Source organism: Oncorhynchus gorbuscha, linkage group LG01 (assembly GCF_021184085.1).
Source record: "Oncorhynchus gorbuscha isolate QuinsamMale2020 ecotype Even-year linkage group LG01, OgorEven_v1.0, whole genome shotgun sequence".
NCBI classification, from domain to species: Eukaryota; Metazoa; Chordata; class Actinopteri; order Salmoniformes; family Salmonidae; genus Oncorhynchus; species Oncorhynchus gorbuscha.
The window spans coordinates 108,894,354-108,914,595 of NC_060173.1; the positions used below are offsets into that span (position 1 = coordinate 108,894,354).

Consider the following 20,242-nt stretch of genomic DNA (forward strand, 5'->3'; position numbering starts at 1 on the left):
GTTGGACACGCATTGTACTATAGTCCAAAACGCATTTCTTCAAGTGGCTACGGCGGTGCATATTCAATGTGCAATACTGTTTTCCATACAACCTTGCAAAGTTCCATACAACCTTGCAAAGTTCTCACTTCCGGGTTGGAGCGAGCGGTCGCATCCGCATTTCGGTCTGCAGGTAGTATAACTTTTCATTACATTTCATTACATTTCATTATAGTACAACAGTTTGATTTGTCTAATCTTAGCAATTTCTTCTTAGCTAGCTACATAGTCGTCTTTGTATCAAAGATAATTGCGTAATTATCGTATTTCGTCGTCCTAACGTAGTCTACACTGCTATCTGCCTGGCAGCTAGCCAGCTAGCTAACGTCCACCGTCTACCGTCTACCGAATAGCAGCACTGTAGAAACTATTACACTCAACTGAACGACTTGATTAGTGTAGTGTTAGCTAGCTACATAGTTGTCTTTGCTGTCTTCGTATCCAAGATAATTGTGTAGTTTAGAGTGTGTAGTCTTAGAGTGATTATCTTAATTTACCGAGGTTAGCTAGCCAGCTATTTGTCGTCCTTAACGTAGGAGACACTGCTAGCTAGCCAACAGCTAGCCAACGTATACCGAATAGAACTTCCCCACTCAACAACCCGGTCGCATTCCGCTTCGCTCCACAGGTAGTATCACATTTTCATTTCATTTCATTACAGTACAACGGTTTGATTTGTTTGATCGTAGCTAGCTACATAGCTAGCTACATAGCCGTCTTTGTATCAAAGATAATTGTGTAGTCTAGAGCGATTTTCCACTCCTCTCCTCTTTTGACCTCACCCTCTCACCTTCCCCCCCTACTCACAAGGCAGGCAATACGCTCGACCTCATCTTTACTAGATGCTGTTCTTCCACTAACCTCATTGCAACTCCCCTCCAAGTCTCTGACCACCACCTTGTATCCTTTTCCCTCTCGCTCTCATCCAACACTTCCCACACTGCCCCTACTCGGATGGTATCGCGCCGTCCCAACCTTCGCTCTCTCTCCCCCGCTACTCTCTCCTCTTCCATCCTATCATCTCTTCCCTCTGCTCAAACCTTCTCCAACCTATCTCCTGATTCTGCCTCCTCAACCCTCCTCTCCTCCCTTTCTGCATCCTTTGACTCTCTTATGTCCCCTATCTTCCAGGCCGGCTCGGTCCTCCCCTCCCGCTCCGTGGCTCGACGACTCATTGCGAGCTCACAGAACAGGGCTCCGGGCAGCCGAGCGGAAATGGAGGAAAACTCGCCTCCCTGCGGACCTGGCATCCTTTCGCTCCCTCCTCTCTACATTTTCCTCCTCTGTCTCTGCTGCTAAAGCCACTTTCTACCACTCTAAATTCCAAGCATCTGCCTCTAACCCTAGGAAGCTCTTTGCCACCTTCTCCTCCCTCCTGAATCCCCCCTCTGCAGATGACTTCGTCAACCATTTTGAAAAGAAGGTCGACGACATCCGATCCTCGTTTGCTAAGTCAAACGACACCGCTGGTTCTGCTCACACTGCCCTACCCTGTGCTCTGACCTCTTTCTCCCCTCTCTCTCCAGATGAAATCTCGCGTCTTGTGACGGCCGGCCGCCCAACAACCTGCCCGCTTGACCCTATCCCCTCCTCTCTTCTCCAGACCATTTCCGGAGACCTTCTCCCTTACCTCACCTCGCTCATCAACTCATCCCTGACCGCTGGCTACGTCCCTTCCGTCTTCAAGAGAGCGAGAGTTGCACCCCTTCTGAAAAAACCTACACTCGATCCCTCCGATGTCAACAACTACAGACCAGTATCCCTTCTTTCTTTTCTCTCCAAAACTCTTGAACGTGCCGTCCTTGGCCAGCTCTCCCGCTATCTCTCTCAGAATGACCTTCTTGATCCAAATCAGTCAGGTTTCAAGACTAGTCATTCAACTGAGACTGCTCTTCTCTGTATCACAGAGGTGCTCCGCACTGCTAAAGCTAACTCTCTCTCCTCTGCTCTCATCCTTCTAGACCTATCGGCTGCCTTCGATACTGTGAACCATCAGACCCTCCTCTCCACCCTCTCCGAGTTGGGCATCTCCGGCGCGGCCCACGCTTGGATTGCGTCCTACCTGACAGGTCGCTCCTACCAGGTGGCGTGGCGAGAATCTGTCTCCTCACCACGCGCTCTCACCACTGGTGTCCCCCAGGGCTCTGTTCTAGGCCCTCTCCTATTCTCGCTATACACCAAGTCACTTGGCTCTGTCATAACCTCACATGGTCTCTCCTATCATTGCTATGCAGACGACACACAATTAATCTTCTCATTTCCCCCTTCTGATGACCAGGTGCGAATCGCATCTCTGCATGTCTGGCAGACATATCAGTGTGGATGACGGATCACCACCTCAAGCTGAACCTCGGCAAGACGGAGCTGCTCTTCCTCCCGGGGAAGGACTGCCCGCTCCATGATCTCGCCATCACGGTTGACAACTCCATTGTGTCCTCCTCCCAGAGCGCTAAGAACCTTGGCGTGATCCTGGACAACACCCTGTCGTTCTCAACTAACATCAAGGCGGTGGCCCGTTCCTGTAGGTTCATGCTCTACAACATCCGCAGAGTACGACCCTGCCTCACACAGGAAGCGTCGCAGGTCCTAATCCAGGCACTTGTCATCTCCCGTCTGGATTACTGCAACTCGCTGTTGGCTGGGCTCCCTGCCTGTGCCATTAAACCCCTACAACTCATCCAGAACGCCGCAGCCCGTCTGGTGTTCAACCTTCCCAAGTTCTCTCACGTCACCCCGCTCCTCCGTTCTCTCCACTGGCTTCCAGTTGAAGCTCGCATCCGCTACAAGACCATGGTGCTTGCCTACGGAGCTGTGAGGGGAACGGCCCTACACCCAAATAAGGGCACTGCGTTCATCCACCTCTGGCCTGCTCGCCTCCCTACCACTGAGGAAGTACAGTTCCCGCTCAGCCCAGTCAAAACTGTTCGCTGCTCTGGCCCCCCAATGGTGGAACAAACTCCCTCACGACGCCAGGACAGCGGAGTCAATCACCACCTTCCGGAGACACCTGAAACCCCACCTCTTTAAGGAATACCTAGGATAGCATAAGTAATCCTTCTCACTCCCCCCCTTTAAGATTTAGATGCACTATTGTAAAGTGACTGTTCTACTGGATGTCATAAGGTGAATGCACCAATTTGTAAGTCGCTCTGGATAAGAACGTCTGCTAAATGACTTAAATGTAAATGTAAATGTTGCAAGTGGAAAAGAGCCAACTCACTCCACTGTGATACATTTTGTACATAAGCCGGTACAGGCATTGACAAAATAGGTCCAGCAATCATAACAGAGCATGTCACATTTTTACATTCATGTGCATTGAAATGAGAAAACCCTGATGAGATTTTAGCGAGCAGGTGGCCAACTTAAACTGAATATTTCTTATCATTCCATCATCCAGCACACCAATATTCTTCCAGACGGTAAAAATGTGTTTTGATGCCCAGAGTCCACTACAGCCATGTCCATGGGCATGAAATACGGCAATTTAAATAGCTCTGAGAATCTCAGTTTCAGTCTCTATTGTTTTCCTGTGTGCCTTGGTCTTTGCCTGTGTCCACATACTCTGTTGCATTTTGTGAACTTCATTCTGATGTTGTAGTACACAGTTGTCTGTCCAGTGCATGATGGAGTAATCTGCTTTTTTTTTACCCCAGTTCCATGGAAAAGTCTGCAAGCATTTGTTGCAACCTGTGTGAGCTTGACATGGATCTGTGTTGTTGAGCAGATACAAACAATGAAATCTCAAGTAGACTACATGGAAGTTAAACACATAACACTAAGAGAAAAAAAATGTTTCTAATGAAATGACATTGAAAATAAACAGGGGCCTGAAAGGCTTAGCAATAAAGTAGCCAACTGTATAAACTGTTATGAAATGTCACCAATGTATACTAGTTGTTAGTTGAAGAATAGGCTACTACTGGCTGCAATGGCAAATCATCTGGAAAGGTGGCTGTATCTTGCTGTTCAACTGTCCATTGAGTGAATTTATGGCTTTGTGACTGTGGTAACTAGCGACGCCCAGAGTTTCTGTGCTTGTTTGAGTGGTAAAGGCTGAAGCAATCTACAGCAGATGAAAGTCAAGGAGTGAAGTCGGGGGAACTGCATCTGCTACAGCTGAAAGTCGGCCACTGATGTGGTTTTCCAACAGGAAGGTTTTCCAACAAAAATCTTTTTCTATGTCACACACTCCGTCAGAATACACGTGCCTGGCTGCAAAAGTGCATTGTGCGTGATGTCAGCAGCAGGCGCTCAGCTCGTACACAGGCAGCAGCAGGCCAGCAGCAATTTCAGTAAATTGCAAATCATTGTTGGCTGACTGCAACAGCAGTAGTGCGGGTTCGACGAGGCAAACCCAATGAATATTGTTGGTCACGAATGTTTGATCTTGAACAGAACTTACAACATCAATCAACATGTGTCAATCAAAATTGTACAGCCAGACGTACAGAAAAGAGTGGGAGTCTGTAGCTGAACAAATGTCAAATCATATTTTTTGCCGAGATGGCCAGTCAATTTGAGTAACGTTATTGTGTATTCTACGTAATGACGCAGTTTTACGTTGTCACGCATTGACATCACAACGTCATTGAGCAACTTTTAGCAACAAATCAACCTGCCTCTAGCAACTTACCCTGAAAATGAGTTGGCAACACCGGTCGGGGGATGTACATATGCACCGACAGGAAATCAGATAACTTCTGATGTTTCTAGGAAACCGCTAATGGCAGACGTGGAATTCGCCTTCGTTATTGCCGATTAAGTGAATGATTAAAAACAAACACTTTTTTATATGATTCACGTGATCAACATGTCCCGAGGAATGAATATCCTGTTACAGAAATATTAGATACAAGCCCAAGCTCTTCCTAACACTCACAAGACTTATTTTGTATTTTTGTGAGGTTCTCAAAATATAACCAGGTACAGTAGTGAATGCATGGCTACAACAATGAGAAGGTGTTTTTGCAGCATATGGGATATGGTTGGTTGTTTGCCATTACTTCATGCCCTTGTACCTGTACCTTGTATTATTTGTGATTGTGCAACATGGAACTGTAACAGGTGTGATTAAATGGTCCACAAAGATTCTTACTGAATGCAAATTGACTGCAGTGTATATTTCTTTAATTCACAACCCTTATATTGCTTGTCAGTAAGCATGTAAAGAATTTGATTAAATTACATGAAGTACACAACACTCACCGTACAGAACAGTATTAGACTATACAGCGGATAAAATGTAGATTTTGGGCCACTGATCTACACGCAATACCCCACAAAGTAAGTGGAATTTTGTTTAGAGAATTTTTTACTAATTAATACAATTTTCTCGAGTCAATAAGTATTCAAAGCCTTTGTTATGACATTAAAACATCCAGGAATAAAAATGAGCTTAACAAGTCACATAATAAGTTGCATGGACTCACTGTTTGCAATAATATTAAAGTCATTTTTGAATGATTACCATCTCTATACCCCACACATACAATAATTATCTATAAGGTCCCTCAGTCGAACAGTGAATTTCAAGCACAGATTCAACCACAAAGACCAGGATGGTTTTCTAATGCCTTGGAAAGAAGGGCACCTATTGGCAATTTCCCTTTGAGCATGATGAAGTTATTAATTACGATTTGGATGGTGCATCAATACACCCAGTAACTACAAAGATACAGGCGTCCTTCCTAAAAAAGAAAAGGAAAGAAATCGCTCAAGGATTTCACCATGAGGCCAATAGTGATTTTAAAACAAAGTTTAATAGCTGTGATAGGAGAAAACTGAGGACGGATCAACAACATTGTAGTTACTCCAGAATTCTAAGCTAAATGACAGAGTGAAAAGAAATTCTGTACAAAATAATATTCCTAAACATGCATCCTGTTTGCAATAAGGCACTAAAGAAATACTGAAAAAAAAGTGTGGCAAAGATATTAACTTTTTCTACTCAAAACAAACGTTATGTTTGGGACAAATCCAACATGTCACTGAGTACATATTTTCAAGCATGGTGGTGGTTGCATCAAGTTATGGATCTGCTCGTCATCAGCCAGGGCTCGGGAGTTTTTATTTTATTTTTAAAACCCAGAATAGAGCTAAGCACAGGCAAAATCCTTGAGGAAAATCTGGTTCAGTCTGCTTCCCAACAGACAGTGGGCGACAAAACTAACTTTTCAGCAAGACAATAACCTAAAACCTAAGGCCAAATATACACTGGAGTTGCTTACCAAGACAACATTGAACGTCCCTGAGTGGCCTAGTTACAGTGTTGACTTAAAATCGTCTTGAAAATCTATGGCAAGACTTGAAAATGGTCGTCTAGCAATGATCAACATCCAACTTGACTGAGCTTGAAGAGTTGGGCAAATATTGCCCAAAAGAATGGGCAAATATTGTACAATCCAGATGTGCAACGCTCTTAGAGACTTACCCAGAAAGACTCAAAGCTGTAATTGCTACCAAAGGTGATTCTAACATGTATTAACTCAGGGGGTTGAATATTAATCTCAGTAAAGATAATTGTAGTTAACATGATAATGTTACATGGATTTATGTTACATGGATTCATGTGGCTGTTTTGACTAAAACAAGCTAATGTTACCTGGCAAGCAAAGTTAGCCAACTATCTTTTGGTAGCTAGCTAGCTAACGTTAGCTATCCAATGTTGGTGGGAGAACAGATTGCTTGGTAGCTAGCTCGCTAACCAAGTCTAGTAAAATACATCAAAAGAAGAAAAGCGGCTATTGACATTTTATTTGTATTGTTTTGATACAATTAGTAAGTGTGAACGATACATCAAAAAACAAGGTAATGGATTTCCAATAACTCATAGCCATGCGGAATCAGATGCCAGACTACAACACGGTGGCTGATATGAACGAAATGCAGACAAGTAACTCAACTATTCCAACAACAGAAGCAGAAGCTAAGCACTCCTCCAGCAACTGCAACGGAACAGGAGTTTGTCGAGCAAGACGTAATGAGCTATCCATAAGTTCAATGTTTACCTTCAAAACTTGCACTTTGATGGTAGCTAATGTTGAATATTTTAATCCTGTTAATTTGCTAATGATGTTATTTTCTGTTTTAATAGCAGGCAGCAAGGGATCTACACATGAATGCTGACTTGGAGATATATAAGCCACAAGAAAAGTGACTACAAAATGTGTATTTGTTTGACTTTGACAAAATATATACTGTACCACTCAAAAGTTCGTACACACCGACTCATTCATGGGTTTTTTCTTTGTTTTTACTATTTTTTACATTGTAGAATAATAGTGAAGACATGCACTATGAAATAACACAAAGAGAATCATGCACTAACCAAAAAAAGTGTTAAACAAATCAAAATATATTTTATATTTGAAATTCTTCAAAGTAGCCACCCTTTGCCTTGATAGCAGCTTTGCACACTCTTGAGATTCTCTCAACAAGCTTCACCTGGAATTCTTTTCCAACAGTCTTGAAGGACTTCCCACACTTGTTGGCTGCTTTTCCATGACTCTGCGGTCCAACTCATCCTAAACCATCGGGTGATTGTGGAGGCCAGGTCATCTGATGCAGCGCTCCATCACTATCCTTCTTGGTCAAATAGCCCTTACACAGCCTGGAAGTGTGTTGGGTCATTGTCCTGTTGAAAAACAAATGATAGTCCCACTAAGTGCAAACCAGATGGGATGGAGTATCACTGCAGAATGCTGTGGTAGCCTTGCTGGTTTAGTGTTCCTTAAATTCTAAATAAATTACAGACAGTGTTACCAGCAAAGCACTGCACACCATCACACCACCTCCGCCTTGCTTCACGGTGGGAACCACACATGCAGAGATCATCCGTTTACCTACTCTGCGTCTCACAAAGACACGGCAGTTGGGACCAAAACTCTCAAATTAGGACTCCGGTCTAATCTATTTCCACCGGTCTAATGTCCATTGCTTGTCTTTCTTGGCCCAAGCAAGTCTCTTCTTCTTATTGGTCCTTTAGGAGTGTTTTTTTTGCAGCAATTCGACCACAAAGGCCTGATTCACATCTCCTCTGAACAGTTGATGTTGAGATGTGTCTGTTACTTGAACTCTGTGAAGCATTTATTTGGGGTGCAATTTCTGAGGCTGGTAACTCTAATGAACTTATTCTCTGCAGCAGAGGTAACTCTGGGTCTTCCTTTCTTGTGGTGGTCCTCATGAGAGCCAGTTTAAAGTATACCCCCCCCACCTCGTCACAACACAACTGATTGGCTCAAACGCATTAAGGAAAGAAATTGCACAAATTCACTTTTAACAAGGCACACCATAATTGAAATGCATTCCAGGTGACTACCTCATGAAGCTGGTTGAGAGACTGCCAAGAGTGTGCAAAGCTGTCATCAAGGCAAAGGGTGGCTACTTAGAAGAATCTCATATATAAAAAATATTTTGATTTGGTTAACACTTTTTTGGTTACTACATAATTCCATGTGTATTGTTTCATAGTTTTGATGTCTTCACTATTATTCTACAATGTAGAAAATAGTAAAAATAAAGAAACTCTGGAATGAGTAGGTGTGTCCAAACGTTTGATTGGTCTTGTATAAATATATCATTAAAAAATGACATCCAACCAAGCAATCTGGTTGTTGTAGGATAGTTATCTTAGCATTGTCAAATATGTTACATGAAATAGTTGTGTGAATATCATGCTTTTCTTTGTCATGTCTCAGGAAGAACACTCTGCACAACACCAATGTACTGTCTGCTGTTCCGTCAGCTGAGGTTAAGCTACACAGATGGAAAGTGAAGCATGGCAGAGTTTAAGTTGAAGGTGAGTAAAAACATGGACTGACTAACATAGTTCTACATCTTACAACTTTCTCAATGATTTTGATGCATATAACCATTGTTAATACACCACACTGACTCCTCAGGTGATTTTGATGCATATAACCATTGATAATACACCACACTGACTCCTCAGGTGATTTTGATGCATATAACCATTGATAATACACCACACTGACTCCTCAGGTGATTTTGATGCATATAACCATTGATAATACACCACACTGACTCCTCAGGTGATTTTGATGCATATGACTCCTCAGGTGATTTTGATGCATATAACCATTGATAATACACCACACTGACTCCTCAGGTGATTTTGATGCATATAACCATTGATAATACACCACACTGACTCCTCAGATGTAACATCGGTATTGGACTGATTGAGGGGCATAAGTCGTCGGACACCCCAGACAGAGCAAAGGAACGGGACAAAAGGTGGCGTCGCCAGAGACAGGTTTAATTAGAAATGTAAACCAATCCATACATTTTCAATACAGTACTGAGTTTTGAAAAGTTCAGACTTGTTCCACAGATTTTAATGTGTGCTTTTTTGTTGTTGTTGCACAATAACTTATTGTCTCCTGTAATGTCACAGACTCTCAGACGCTCTGCTGAAAAGAAGAGTATCCGGATGCGTTTTTAATAACCTCCCACCCTGGCACTCCCCAGAGTTTTAGGACCTGATTGCGTCAGCAGCAGGGAAAAGGGCCAAGCTTATGGGGAGAAAAAGCGCAGTCAGAATGAAAAGCGGAGCAACCGTCCACGTCGAACGCAGCCTTAACCCAAAACAACCAAATGTGCAATAATAGACCACAGACTATTTTCACTGACTCTTCACACTTGCTCCTCAAGAGACTTATTGCACTAACCCAGCCTTACATATACACAGAACATCCTCTTCTTTAGTACTTATATTTTTTAAAAATAAATTGTCTTGATATTCCGTATGTATTTTTTTATAAACGTGTATTGCACCGCTGAGAGCTTGTCATTTTTTTATAAACGTGTATTGCACCGCTGAGAGCTTGTCATTTTTTGTTATTTCATTACGTATCTTTTGGAAGGGGTTTGGGAATATATCATTTTTTACTTATATGTTTTATGTTATAAATGTTTTATATTTTTTATTAGAAATGTAGTGTATATTATGACACCTACAAAAGACTGTTAAAACCCACATTTATTCAAATGTGTTTTTCCCTGCCAAGAAGATTCCTTTTGTTTGAAAGTTTTTTTAAATTAAAAAATAAATAAATTGTTGTTGTAATGATTTCTTTACAGTCAAGTTTTTTTTTCATCGTATTTTAAAGAACTTGTAGAAAATATTGAATAATTTGTTTGGAGCAATAACATGCAAAACACCTTAGTTCTTCCAACTGGCATGGGAGTGGCTAGTCTTCAGAGCTGTAAGGATAATTAGGAGTCTGAAACTATTTTGTGGCAGTGTAGCCAATGGCTTGTTTCTGTACATCTAATCTGTTTGGAGTATCGCCCAGACCAACCACTCGCCCTTTGAAACCCTCAGTCTTGTCAAGTTGAGGTAAAAGCAAACTATGCCTGTGATCATGGAATCTGAATATGTTTTCATGTAGCACAGCCTCAGGCAGAGAGAATCATAGGGCATGACTGAAGTGCAGCATGCAAACTCATTCACCCAAACACATATATGAACACACAACAAACACATACACGCCAAAGACTCATCCTTTACTGATACTGAGCAATCACAGAACACATGGTTAAGCTCAGTGACTCGTGACTGATCCGTTCTCTGACTAGCAGACTCAGAGCTCCGCCAACTAAAGCTCTTATTTGTTCCATGGGCAGGAATACATGGAGTGACAGGAAACAGGCAGGGTGTGTGGGGGGGGGGGGGTTGTTGGAGATGCTCTCTCTCTCTCTCTCTCTCTCTCTCTCTCTCTCTCTCTCTCTCTCTCTGTCTGTGTGTACAGAGACATAGACAGGTTACAGACAAGAGCATAAGATAGCGGGATGGATGCCTGGAGTTCCTGCTAACGTCTACCCAGGAATGCACAGTTTCAGCCCAGATCAGAGTTCAATAGCAGAGGGAGTTTCCACTTCAGCCCAGTCTACATTATATATACCCTTCTCCAGAGAGAATAACAAGGACATTCAAAAGAAGGATTCTGTCCCCATCTGTGTGCATTTGTACAGGATAAGTAAGACCTGAGACAAGCACCTGCTTCCTCTCTGGATAACAGCAACAGGAAATTCCCTGCAGGAATCAAGGAGATTGCTTCCCAAGTCACCTTCAGCTAGGTCCTGACCCAGCCAGGAGTCCTGGTGCTCTGCTCACAGAAAGCTATGATTCCTTATTGATGTCACCTGTTAAATCCACTTCAAAATCAGTATAGATGAAGGGGAGACAGGTTAAATAAGGATGTTAAAGCCTTGATACAATTGAGACATGGAGTGGTGTATGTGTGCCATGCAGTGTGAATGGGCAAGACAACATGTTTAAGTGCCTTTGAACAGGGTAATGTGGTAGGTGCCAGGCGCACCGGTTTGAGTGTATCAAGAACTGAAACACTGCTGGGTTTTTCATGCTCAACAGTTTCCCGTGCATCAACAAAGGTCCACCACCCAAAGGACATCCAGCCAACTTGACACAACCGTGGGAAGCATTGGAGTCAGAAAAGAAGAACGAGCACACTGCTGCTCATGCTCCCAGGTGATATTTATTTACAACATTTGGACCCTTAGGTCTTCATCAGGCATCCATATCCCAGGTGCGGGTGGAAGGTAAGAAATGACAATTATTGACTAAGGGTTGGACATAGTCGTCAATATATCCATTGTTGAGGAGTGGATGTGGGGTGAAAGTTTATGAGTACAGAGCATAATGAATATAGCTACATAATCAAAAGACAATATGCGACCGACCGGTTTGATTTGGTCTTACGTAGCAACATTTGAAAGTGTTTTTTTTTTAATATTGGATAAAAGTAGAGGCTAGATGGTATATCATACACTACAGTTGAGGAACAATGGGAAAGTAATTCGGTTTTGAAAGTTGCTAAACTTGTAACCTCACTTTTGAGAAAAGGGTCCTTGGATATTTGGTACCTTCTGGAGAGCTCTTCTGTCTACAACCATTAATTTTTTTAAATAAATGTAACCTTTATTTAACTAGGCAAGTCAGTTAAGAATACATTCTTATTACAATGACGGCCTACCGGGGAACTGAATGTCAGCTCGGGAATTCGATCCAGGAACTCAATGCTCTAACTACTAGCTCTAACCCGTAGGCTATCTGTCACATTGTTCACACCCTCTTAAGCCTTAGCCCCACCCATCATTTTAAGCCTTAGCCCCACCCATATTTTTAAGCCTTAGCCCCACCCATCTTTTTAAGCCTTAGCCCCACCCATCTTTTTAAGGATTCACATGTGAGGCCATGTGCTAAACAACCAAAGATTTCAAGACTAAAGGCTGGTTTATACTATGGGTGTGTTTGGAAATTTAATCTGGAGTGCCAGTGTGATCAGAGTTCGCTCTCTGGGCATTGTCAGATTGTCAGTTCATAAATTCATAGTGTTTCGCTCTCGGAGCGTTCAGAGCGCACACTGGACGCTCTGGCCGAGGTGTAGGGTTGATCCGAGTGTTCTGACCAAAACAGCAGCAGTCAAGCACCCAAGCTAACATTGGCCTAGCTTGCTAGCTACTTCCAGAGACAAATGGGAGAACAGCTCACTGACCATTTTACTCACCCTAGCAAAGCTGGTTAGGCTGTTTATGTTATCCAGAGTGTTGGTGACTGCAATTGTGCAGCTGGCAACAATGTAATTACTATTTTATGCCAACGTTTACTGACACCGGCCATATTCAACGGGTGTTAAGTGTTAGTAAATCTGTCAGTTATTCTGCACTCTGGCACTGTTACGTTCCCCAGTTTATGTGTTGTAGTTTGTATGTTTGCATGTGTTTATTTCAGGAAATGGCTTCCTGAAATCCCTCAAGCAGCTGATTGGTCGACTCCATGGCTAATTGGAGAGCTGACCCCGCCCCCTCGTCAAGACGCAGCTGTCTCCAATTACCCATTCCTTCAGAAGCTATATAAAAGCCAGTGTTCTGTTCAGGGTGAGAGATTTTGCTAGAGGTTGATTTTGCTGGAGGTTGATTTTGTTGGAGGTTGAGTTTGCTGGGAGTTCATTGCTGAGTTGGTATGTTTTGTGAGTTTGTTGCTCAGATAGAGCTTATTTGATGTCCTTGGTTTCTTAGTTTGTTTGTAAAATTGTTTAATATTCTGTTTCATTTGTTCCCAGGGGGGGAAGGGGAAGGCACCTAGGGAGTGCTTAGGCAAGAGGCCCGCGGGCATACATATACCCGTAGCATATTCGCTGTCTAGGCACACTAGGTAAGACCTGGGCGGACCACCCCCTGTATTTTGGTTAGGGTGGTGCTAAATTAGGTAAGTAGTGGGTAGGCAGGTAATATAGAGGGGGGGGGGGGCTTTGAGATTTACTTTCTTTGCTTTGGTTCCGTCCAGCCCCTTTTCCCCATATTACCGTGTAAAGGAATAAAGTCCTTGTAAACGGTACCACAATCTGTCTGTCATCCTTACTCGCACCTACAGTCCATACCTTTTTCACTTCACAGAGTTTAGTTGTAGCAGGGTGTTGCGTTCCCTCTTCATAGAGGCGTGCGTAACACACTGTCAGAAGAGCGAGAGTTCTCTGAAATTGGAGTAGATAGCCTGAGCAAATTTACCAGCTACGTCTATCGACAGTTGTCACAATGACATCATTAATATTCTATTGAAATGGTTACTTGTATAGTGGAGTCTTTTTTGTTTAGCCATGTAGCTAGCTAGCTAAACAATGAACCATAATCCCAACTCAGAAGATCACTACCCTGCATGAATCTGCAGGTAGATAACCAACCAGGTTCAACGTTAGCTAGCTAATAGGCTATAACTAGCAATTTCAAATGGCTCAGAAAAGAATAATATAACTACACAGATCATGCACTTAACATTAGCTAGCTAACAGTACACTAACTTGAAATGAAAACAACTTTGACAAAATTAGAAAGATGTAATATCTGAAAATGTTGCTAGCTAGACTATCTTACCCGTTTATATGGATGGACGCTTCTCCCTCTTTGTCACGGATGCCATATTCGCAAACAACCAGAATAATTTTCTACATCTCCTTAGCTATTATACTCGAATTGCACTGCTTTCAAAACTCGGTCCTCCAGAAAGTGGAGAGCAATGCTTTTGCAGTTCTATGTGATATCTTTCAAAAAAGCCACTGGAAGATTGCTGTCTTTTTCTGTGGCTAAACCAACTAGGCTCATAACTTTACAAATGTATTTGTATGCCATCTGAAAACACATGTTTGTTATTAAGGGACAGTGTTAATACTGTTATGATGTGTGACACGAATCATGTATTTACATTGGGGGGGCAGGGTAGCCTAGTGGTTAGAGCGTTGGGTTAGTATCTGGAAGGTTGCAAGTTCAAATTCCCGAGCTGACAAGGTACAAATCTGTTGTTCTGCCCCGAACAGGCAGTTAACCCACTGTTCCTAGGCCGTCATTGAAAGTGGTTGCCTAGTTAAATACAGGTAAAAATGTTTTGTCAAGAGTCGTATGATAACATCTAGGTACTGGGACAGGATTCAAGGAAGTTTGAGCAAACATTTTTTAATTGTTTCTGGTATTTCAAGTCTATTTCTACTTAATAATTTTCCACCAATAGACAATGGGTTAAATCCACGCAGGGCATAATTGCCAACTTCAGGCCACAGACCATCACAGACAGCTGAAGAGGAATTATACGTGGTGCTGTTATCCTCAAATGTCACTGAGGCATAAAGGATTGTTGTTTTGTGTGTTTGTGGCTGTGTGAATGTGTTTCTGAATGTGTGTGCGAGTGATTTAGCTAAATGTCACAACGATTGTTTACAGCAGCCAGTACCAGTACGCAAACTCTGCACTGCATAAATCATCTCACTGAATGCAACTCCGGCAAGCATATTTCTGACAGGGGCAGGCGGGGCTTTACACAGCATGAATCAGTCTTAGCTCGATCGTTTACTACTTGTAAACAAAGCGTATGAAAGCAAGATCTAAGGATAGCTCCGAGTGATCAATGGCAGGTTGAGAACTGAGGGAGTTCATTTGAGGAATGTGATGCTTCTTGAAGAATAGCGATATCTCTCGTCTCTCTAGACTCCTTATTCTCTAATCATCCCAAGGGCTCCCGAGTGGCGCATTGTTCTAAGGCACTGCATCTTAGTGCTAGAGGCTTCACTATAAACACTGGTTCGATCCTGGGCTTTATCATAACTGGCTGTGATTGGGAGTCCCATAGGGCGGTGCACAATTGGCCCAGCGTTGTCCAGGTTTGGGGAGGTAGTGACCGGGGTAGGCCATCATTGCAAATAAGAATTTGTTCTTAACTAAAAGTATTTTTTTTTAAATGTATATAATCTCCCATTACTCATGTACTGTGTATATCGGCTTTGTCAGTCTCTCTACTTCCATCTTATCCACCGCTCTCCATTTCTGCTCCCTCGTTCCATCTCAGCCACTCACTCATTTTAGTCACGCTCTTGTTCTCTTAGTTCTACTTTTCCCTTTCAACCTGTAGGCGCTCTTCGTGTTTTCCTTTTTGAATACACATATCCAACTGAACGCCTCCATACCCTCAACCAAAACAAGTGTCTGCTTAGCTGCGATTAGAGAATTCTGGGTTCTGATTGTGTCACTCCACCCTTCTGCATGAACCCCCTCCATTCTACCCAGACTGGCAGATGAGTGAAAACAAACAAATGTCTCAAATCTCCGGAGGGAAACATATGGAGAGCTGTCAACTGCACCATCACAGTAGTTGGCCACACCTTACTGCTGAAGGAAGGGTGGGAGGGAGGGAGAACAGAAGAGCCTTGATCAGAAAGTGAGGAACAGAAGATGGAGTCTAGGGATGCTGGGAAAAAAGGGGAGCTGTGTACAAAAATGGCAAAGCACAGAGCTAACCGCACATAATCATTTCGATGGCCGCTTCCAACTTTCAAAGTAGTCTTCCAGAAACAGATTGTTATTATTACTCCTGAGTAACCAACTACCAACTGCATGGGATATCCCTCTCCGCAAATAATTCAAAGAGTAGAGTAGGGGTCTGCTACAGAGTTGCGAACGAAATCCCTCTAAGCGCAGGACACATTGGGGTGCCCACCTACGCGGTTTAGAACCTCTCCAGATTTTCTCTTTTTTCCCAAATCCTATTTGCAGAATGGAACGGGTGCAAAGGTGTCTCGGTCAGAGCCCATCTGAAAACTGAATAGTATACAGGTTGTCTGGTAATAGCTGGGCTGAGGTTGAGGGGCTATCCAAAGGAGTAAAGGGGAGGTCAAGTGGACAGCAGGCGCCTCTTGGTCCATAACTGGCGCTTCTGTTTAGCCTGTTAACAATGAGACAGGAAACATCTGTGGGGCTGTGATCCCCCACAGAGACATAACCTGGCCCACGTCCATCATACACCAAACTCCATGGTCATTACACACAGACCTCTGGTTATCAGAATGGGGTTGATACAAGCCCACATTATTGTTATGTGCAGATGTAGGATCATCATGTGAGCCAGTTTTCTACAGCAGGACAATGATCCTGCAGCAACAGGATTCTGTGAAATTAATAAAATTGACCTTTTTGTAGAGGTTGATATTTTTCGTAAGAGAAAATCAAGTCAAATTTCAAAGGGGAAATTAAAGCCTTTTTAAAACACCAATATACTACAAGTTTTACATTTCTCTCAGTGATCAAATTAACTTGTTAGGGCCGTGGTTCCGAGGTGGGAACATAAATCAGCTGAAATTTCAAGTGCGCCACGTATAGTTTTTTATAAAACTCAAACTTTCATTAAATGCACATACAATTATACTGAATTAAAGCTACACTCGTTGTGAATCTATCCACCAAGTCAAATTTGTAAAATGCTTTTCGGCGAAAGCATGAGAAGCTATTATCTGATACCATGCACCCTCAAAATACTGCAACGTCACCTAACACGACAGATTTTGCGTTAGCCGGCGCAAACCAAAAACGCTGAAATAAAATATAAACCATTCGTTACCTTTGACGAGCTTCTTTCTTGGTACTCCTAGATGTCCCATAAACATCATTTAGGGTCTTTTTAACGTAACGTCATTTTTTAAAATTCAAAAATTCGACGATAAACTTTCACAAAACACTTCGAAATACTTTTGTAATGCAACTTTAGGCATTAGTACACGTTAATAAGCGATAAAATTCATCAGGAGGCGATGTAAATTCTTTAGCTGTCCGTGTCGAAAACATGTCTGAAGAAAGCTCGACCAAAACATCCGGTCGGAGACCGGAGGGAAATGGTTCCCTTGATTCGGTTAGACCAAGAATCAATTGCGAATCAAATGACAAGACTCTAGACAACGTGTGGAAGCTGTAGGCACTGCAACCTCGGCCTACTTTAATTCGGTTCACTTTGAACAATTCCTTGAAGACGCGGATGGATATTTTTTTCCATTTTCAGTGATCATATTTTCATGCACTTTTCGATGAAACGCACGTTCTGTTATAGTCACAGCCGTGATTTAACCAGTTTTAGAAACGTCTGAGTGTTTTCTATCCACATACTAATCATATGCATATACTATATTCCTGGCATTAATAGCAGGGCGCTGAAATGTTGCGCGATTTTTAACAAAAAGCTGCGAAAAGCTGCTTAAATTCTCAACTTCCTTAACAGGTTTTAAGAGCCTACATTTGTGAGAGTCTAGAAGACGCAATACACATAAAACACCAAATTGTGTGATTATTTTTTGTCTCTCAGTCAGTGACCTGGCTGGCTGTTTGATGTTGCAGTGCAGAGCTCAGACATCACAGCTGAGGCTTGATTTCATACACAAAGAGTGAGTGAGAACATCCGTACATCTTACAGAGAATTGGCTTCTTTCTACATTGAACAAAAATTTGAATGCAACCTGTAATGTTTTGGTCCCATGTTTTCCGAGCTGAAGTAAATGATCCCAGAAAGTTTAAATGTTTTACTCACGTTGGCCATGGAGAAGGAGAGCCCAGAGGCTTTGGTAGCGGGCCGTGTCAGTGGTATTGTATTGTCCTCAAAGTGTGCAAAGAAGTTGTTTAATTTGTCTGGGAGCAAGACATCGATGTCCGCGATGGGGCTGGTTTTATTTTTGTAATCCATGATTGACTGTAGACCCTGCCACATACGTCTCGTCTTTGAGCTGTCTCTATTTGTCTCTATACTGACTATTTGCTTGTTTGATTGCCTTGCAGAGGGAATAGCTGCACTGTTTGTATTCGGTCATGTTTCCAGTCGCCTTGCCATGATTAAAAGCGGTGGCTCGCGCTTTCAGTTTGGCGTTAATGCTGCCATCAATCCACAGTTTCTGGTTAGGAAAGGTTTTAATAGTCACACTTTGCATAGTATGTGTGCAATATTCATCACATCCACGCTTGGCAGTCAGGCTCTTCTATTGATTTGACCATTACAGCACTTGTGAGTCCAGATAACATTAAAATGTTAAGTTGTCCTCAGCATTTAGCCTCGGTCTGCTAACTGTTTTTTAAGATGCACAGCAACAGGATAATAATGACAAAAACAATTCCATTAGAAGACACTCTCTCGCTTTGCTTTGTCTGTCAGTTTTATGTAATCCCAAATACACTTAACAAGAATATGATTTACAGTTCATAAAAGGAAATCGGTCAATTGAAATAAATAATTTAAGCTCTAATCTATGGTTTTCACATGATTGGGAATACAGATATGCATGTTGTTCACAGATACCTTAAAAAAATAGTCCGTATCTGGTGTTAACACCATTTGCTTCATGTAGCACGACATCTCCTTCATATAGAGTTGATCAGGTTGTTAAATAAACTGATTTAGAAGCTTTGTCATTTCCTTCCTAAGTGGGAGTCTGATATAACAAATGCCATGGAGAAAGTAAAACAAAACATTGTTAAAAAGCAGGGCAAAGGAACCCATACAGGGTTACAACACACACACACTATATGTAGTGATCACACACACATAGGACGTAGTGATTAAAATAAAGTAGCCATATCTTGGACGTAATAATATATTGTATAAGAGGTCATATCAGAAGTTCTGTAGTGATTCTTAAGTTGATGATGTAAAGGATATTCGCTAGTCTGTAGTGTGTTAGCAACCAGACACTAGACTTGTAATATTTATTAAATTGCTTTCTCCAGTTACTAATAAGTATGCAACCATTAAGAAAATGACTGTAAAAACATAAATCCCCTTGGATTGATGAGGAATTGAAAAATTGTATGGTGTAGAGGGATGAGGCAAAAGGCTTGGCAAATAAGTCTGGCACAACCGATTGGCAAAAAAAGTAAAAAAAATATATAAGTTTGATAGTAAAAAGCACCTTAAATGAAATTTAGGGGAAAAAAAAAGCTAACTTGGCATTCATTGAATCAGATGGCTCAGTCATCACAAAACCCACTGATATTGCAAACTACTTTATTATTTGTTTCATTGGCAAGATTAGCAAACTTAGGCATGACATGCCAGCAACAAACACTGACACTACACATCAAGTATATATGACCGAATTATGAAAGACAAGCATTGTATTTTTTAATTCTGTAAAGTGAATGCGGAAGAGGTGAAAAAAATGGTTGACTATGAACATGACAAGCCACTGGGGATGGAACATTTCTGGGGGAAATAGCAGACGATATTACCACTCCTATTTGCCATATCTTCAATTTAAGCCTACTAGAAAGTGTGTGCCGCAGGTCTGGAGGGACGCAAAAGTCAATCCGCTACCGGAGAATAGTTAAGAACCCTTTACTGGATCAAAAATCCAACCAGTCAGCCTGTTAGCAAACCTTAGTAAACTTTTGGAAAAAATGGCGTTTGACCAGATACAATGCTATTTTACAGTATAAAGTCCATATTAAAGCAATACTCTGCCTTCTTAACAAAACTATCAACAAGGCAGGTCCTAGTTTTGTTGCACCTGGATGACTACTGTTCAGTCGTGTGGTCGGTCACGTGCCACAAAAAGGGATGTAGGAAAATTATATTTGGCTCAGAACAGGGCAGCATGGCTGGCCCTTAAAAGTACATGGGGAGTTAACATTAATGATATGCATCTTTCATGGCTCAAAGTGGAGGAGAGATTGACTTCATCACTACTTGTTTTATAAGTGTTTATAAGTGTTGACAAGCTAAATGTACCAAGCTGTCGGTTTAAACTTACTAGAGGCACACAGTTCTACACAGAGCTATGGCTACATGGAACTCTATTCCACATTAGGTAACTGATTCAAACAGTAGAATTAGATACAATTATTTTTAAAACATACCTTACGG

At 42.1% G+C, this 20,242-nt stretch overlaps 1 protein-coding gene and 1 long non-coding RNA gene across 2 annotated transcripts in view; one reads left to right on the top strand and one right to left on the bottom strand.

Annotated features, from left to right (window-relative positions):
- Window positions 1-20,242, bottom strand: part of LOC123989302 (SH3 domain-binding protein 4) — an 81,164-nt gene that overhangs the window by 6,180 nt on the left and 54,742 nt on the right. The window lies entirely within an intron of this gene.
- Window positions 8,676-9,596, top strand: LOC124034544. The gene is made up of 3 exons (XR_006839097.1): window positions 8,676-8,839; window positions 9,220-9,330; window positions 9,458-9,596. It is a non-coding gene; the product is annotated as an uncharacterized LOC124034544 (long non-coding RNA).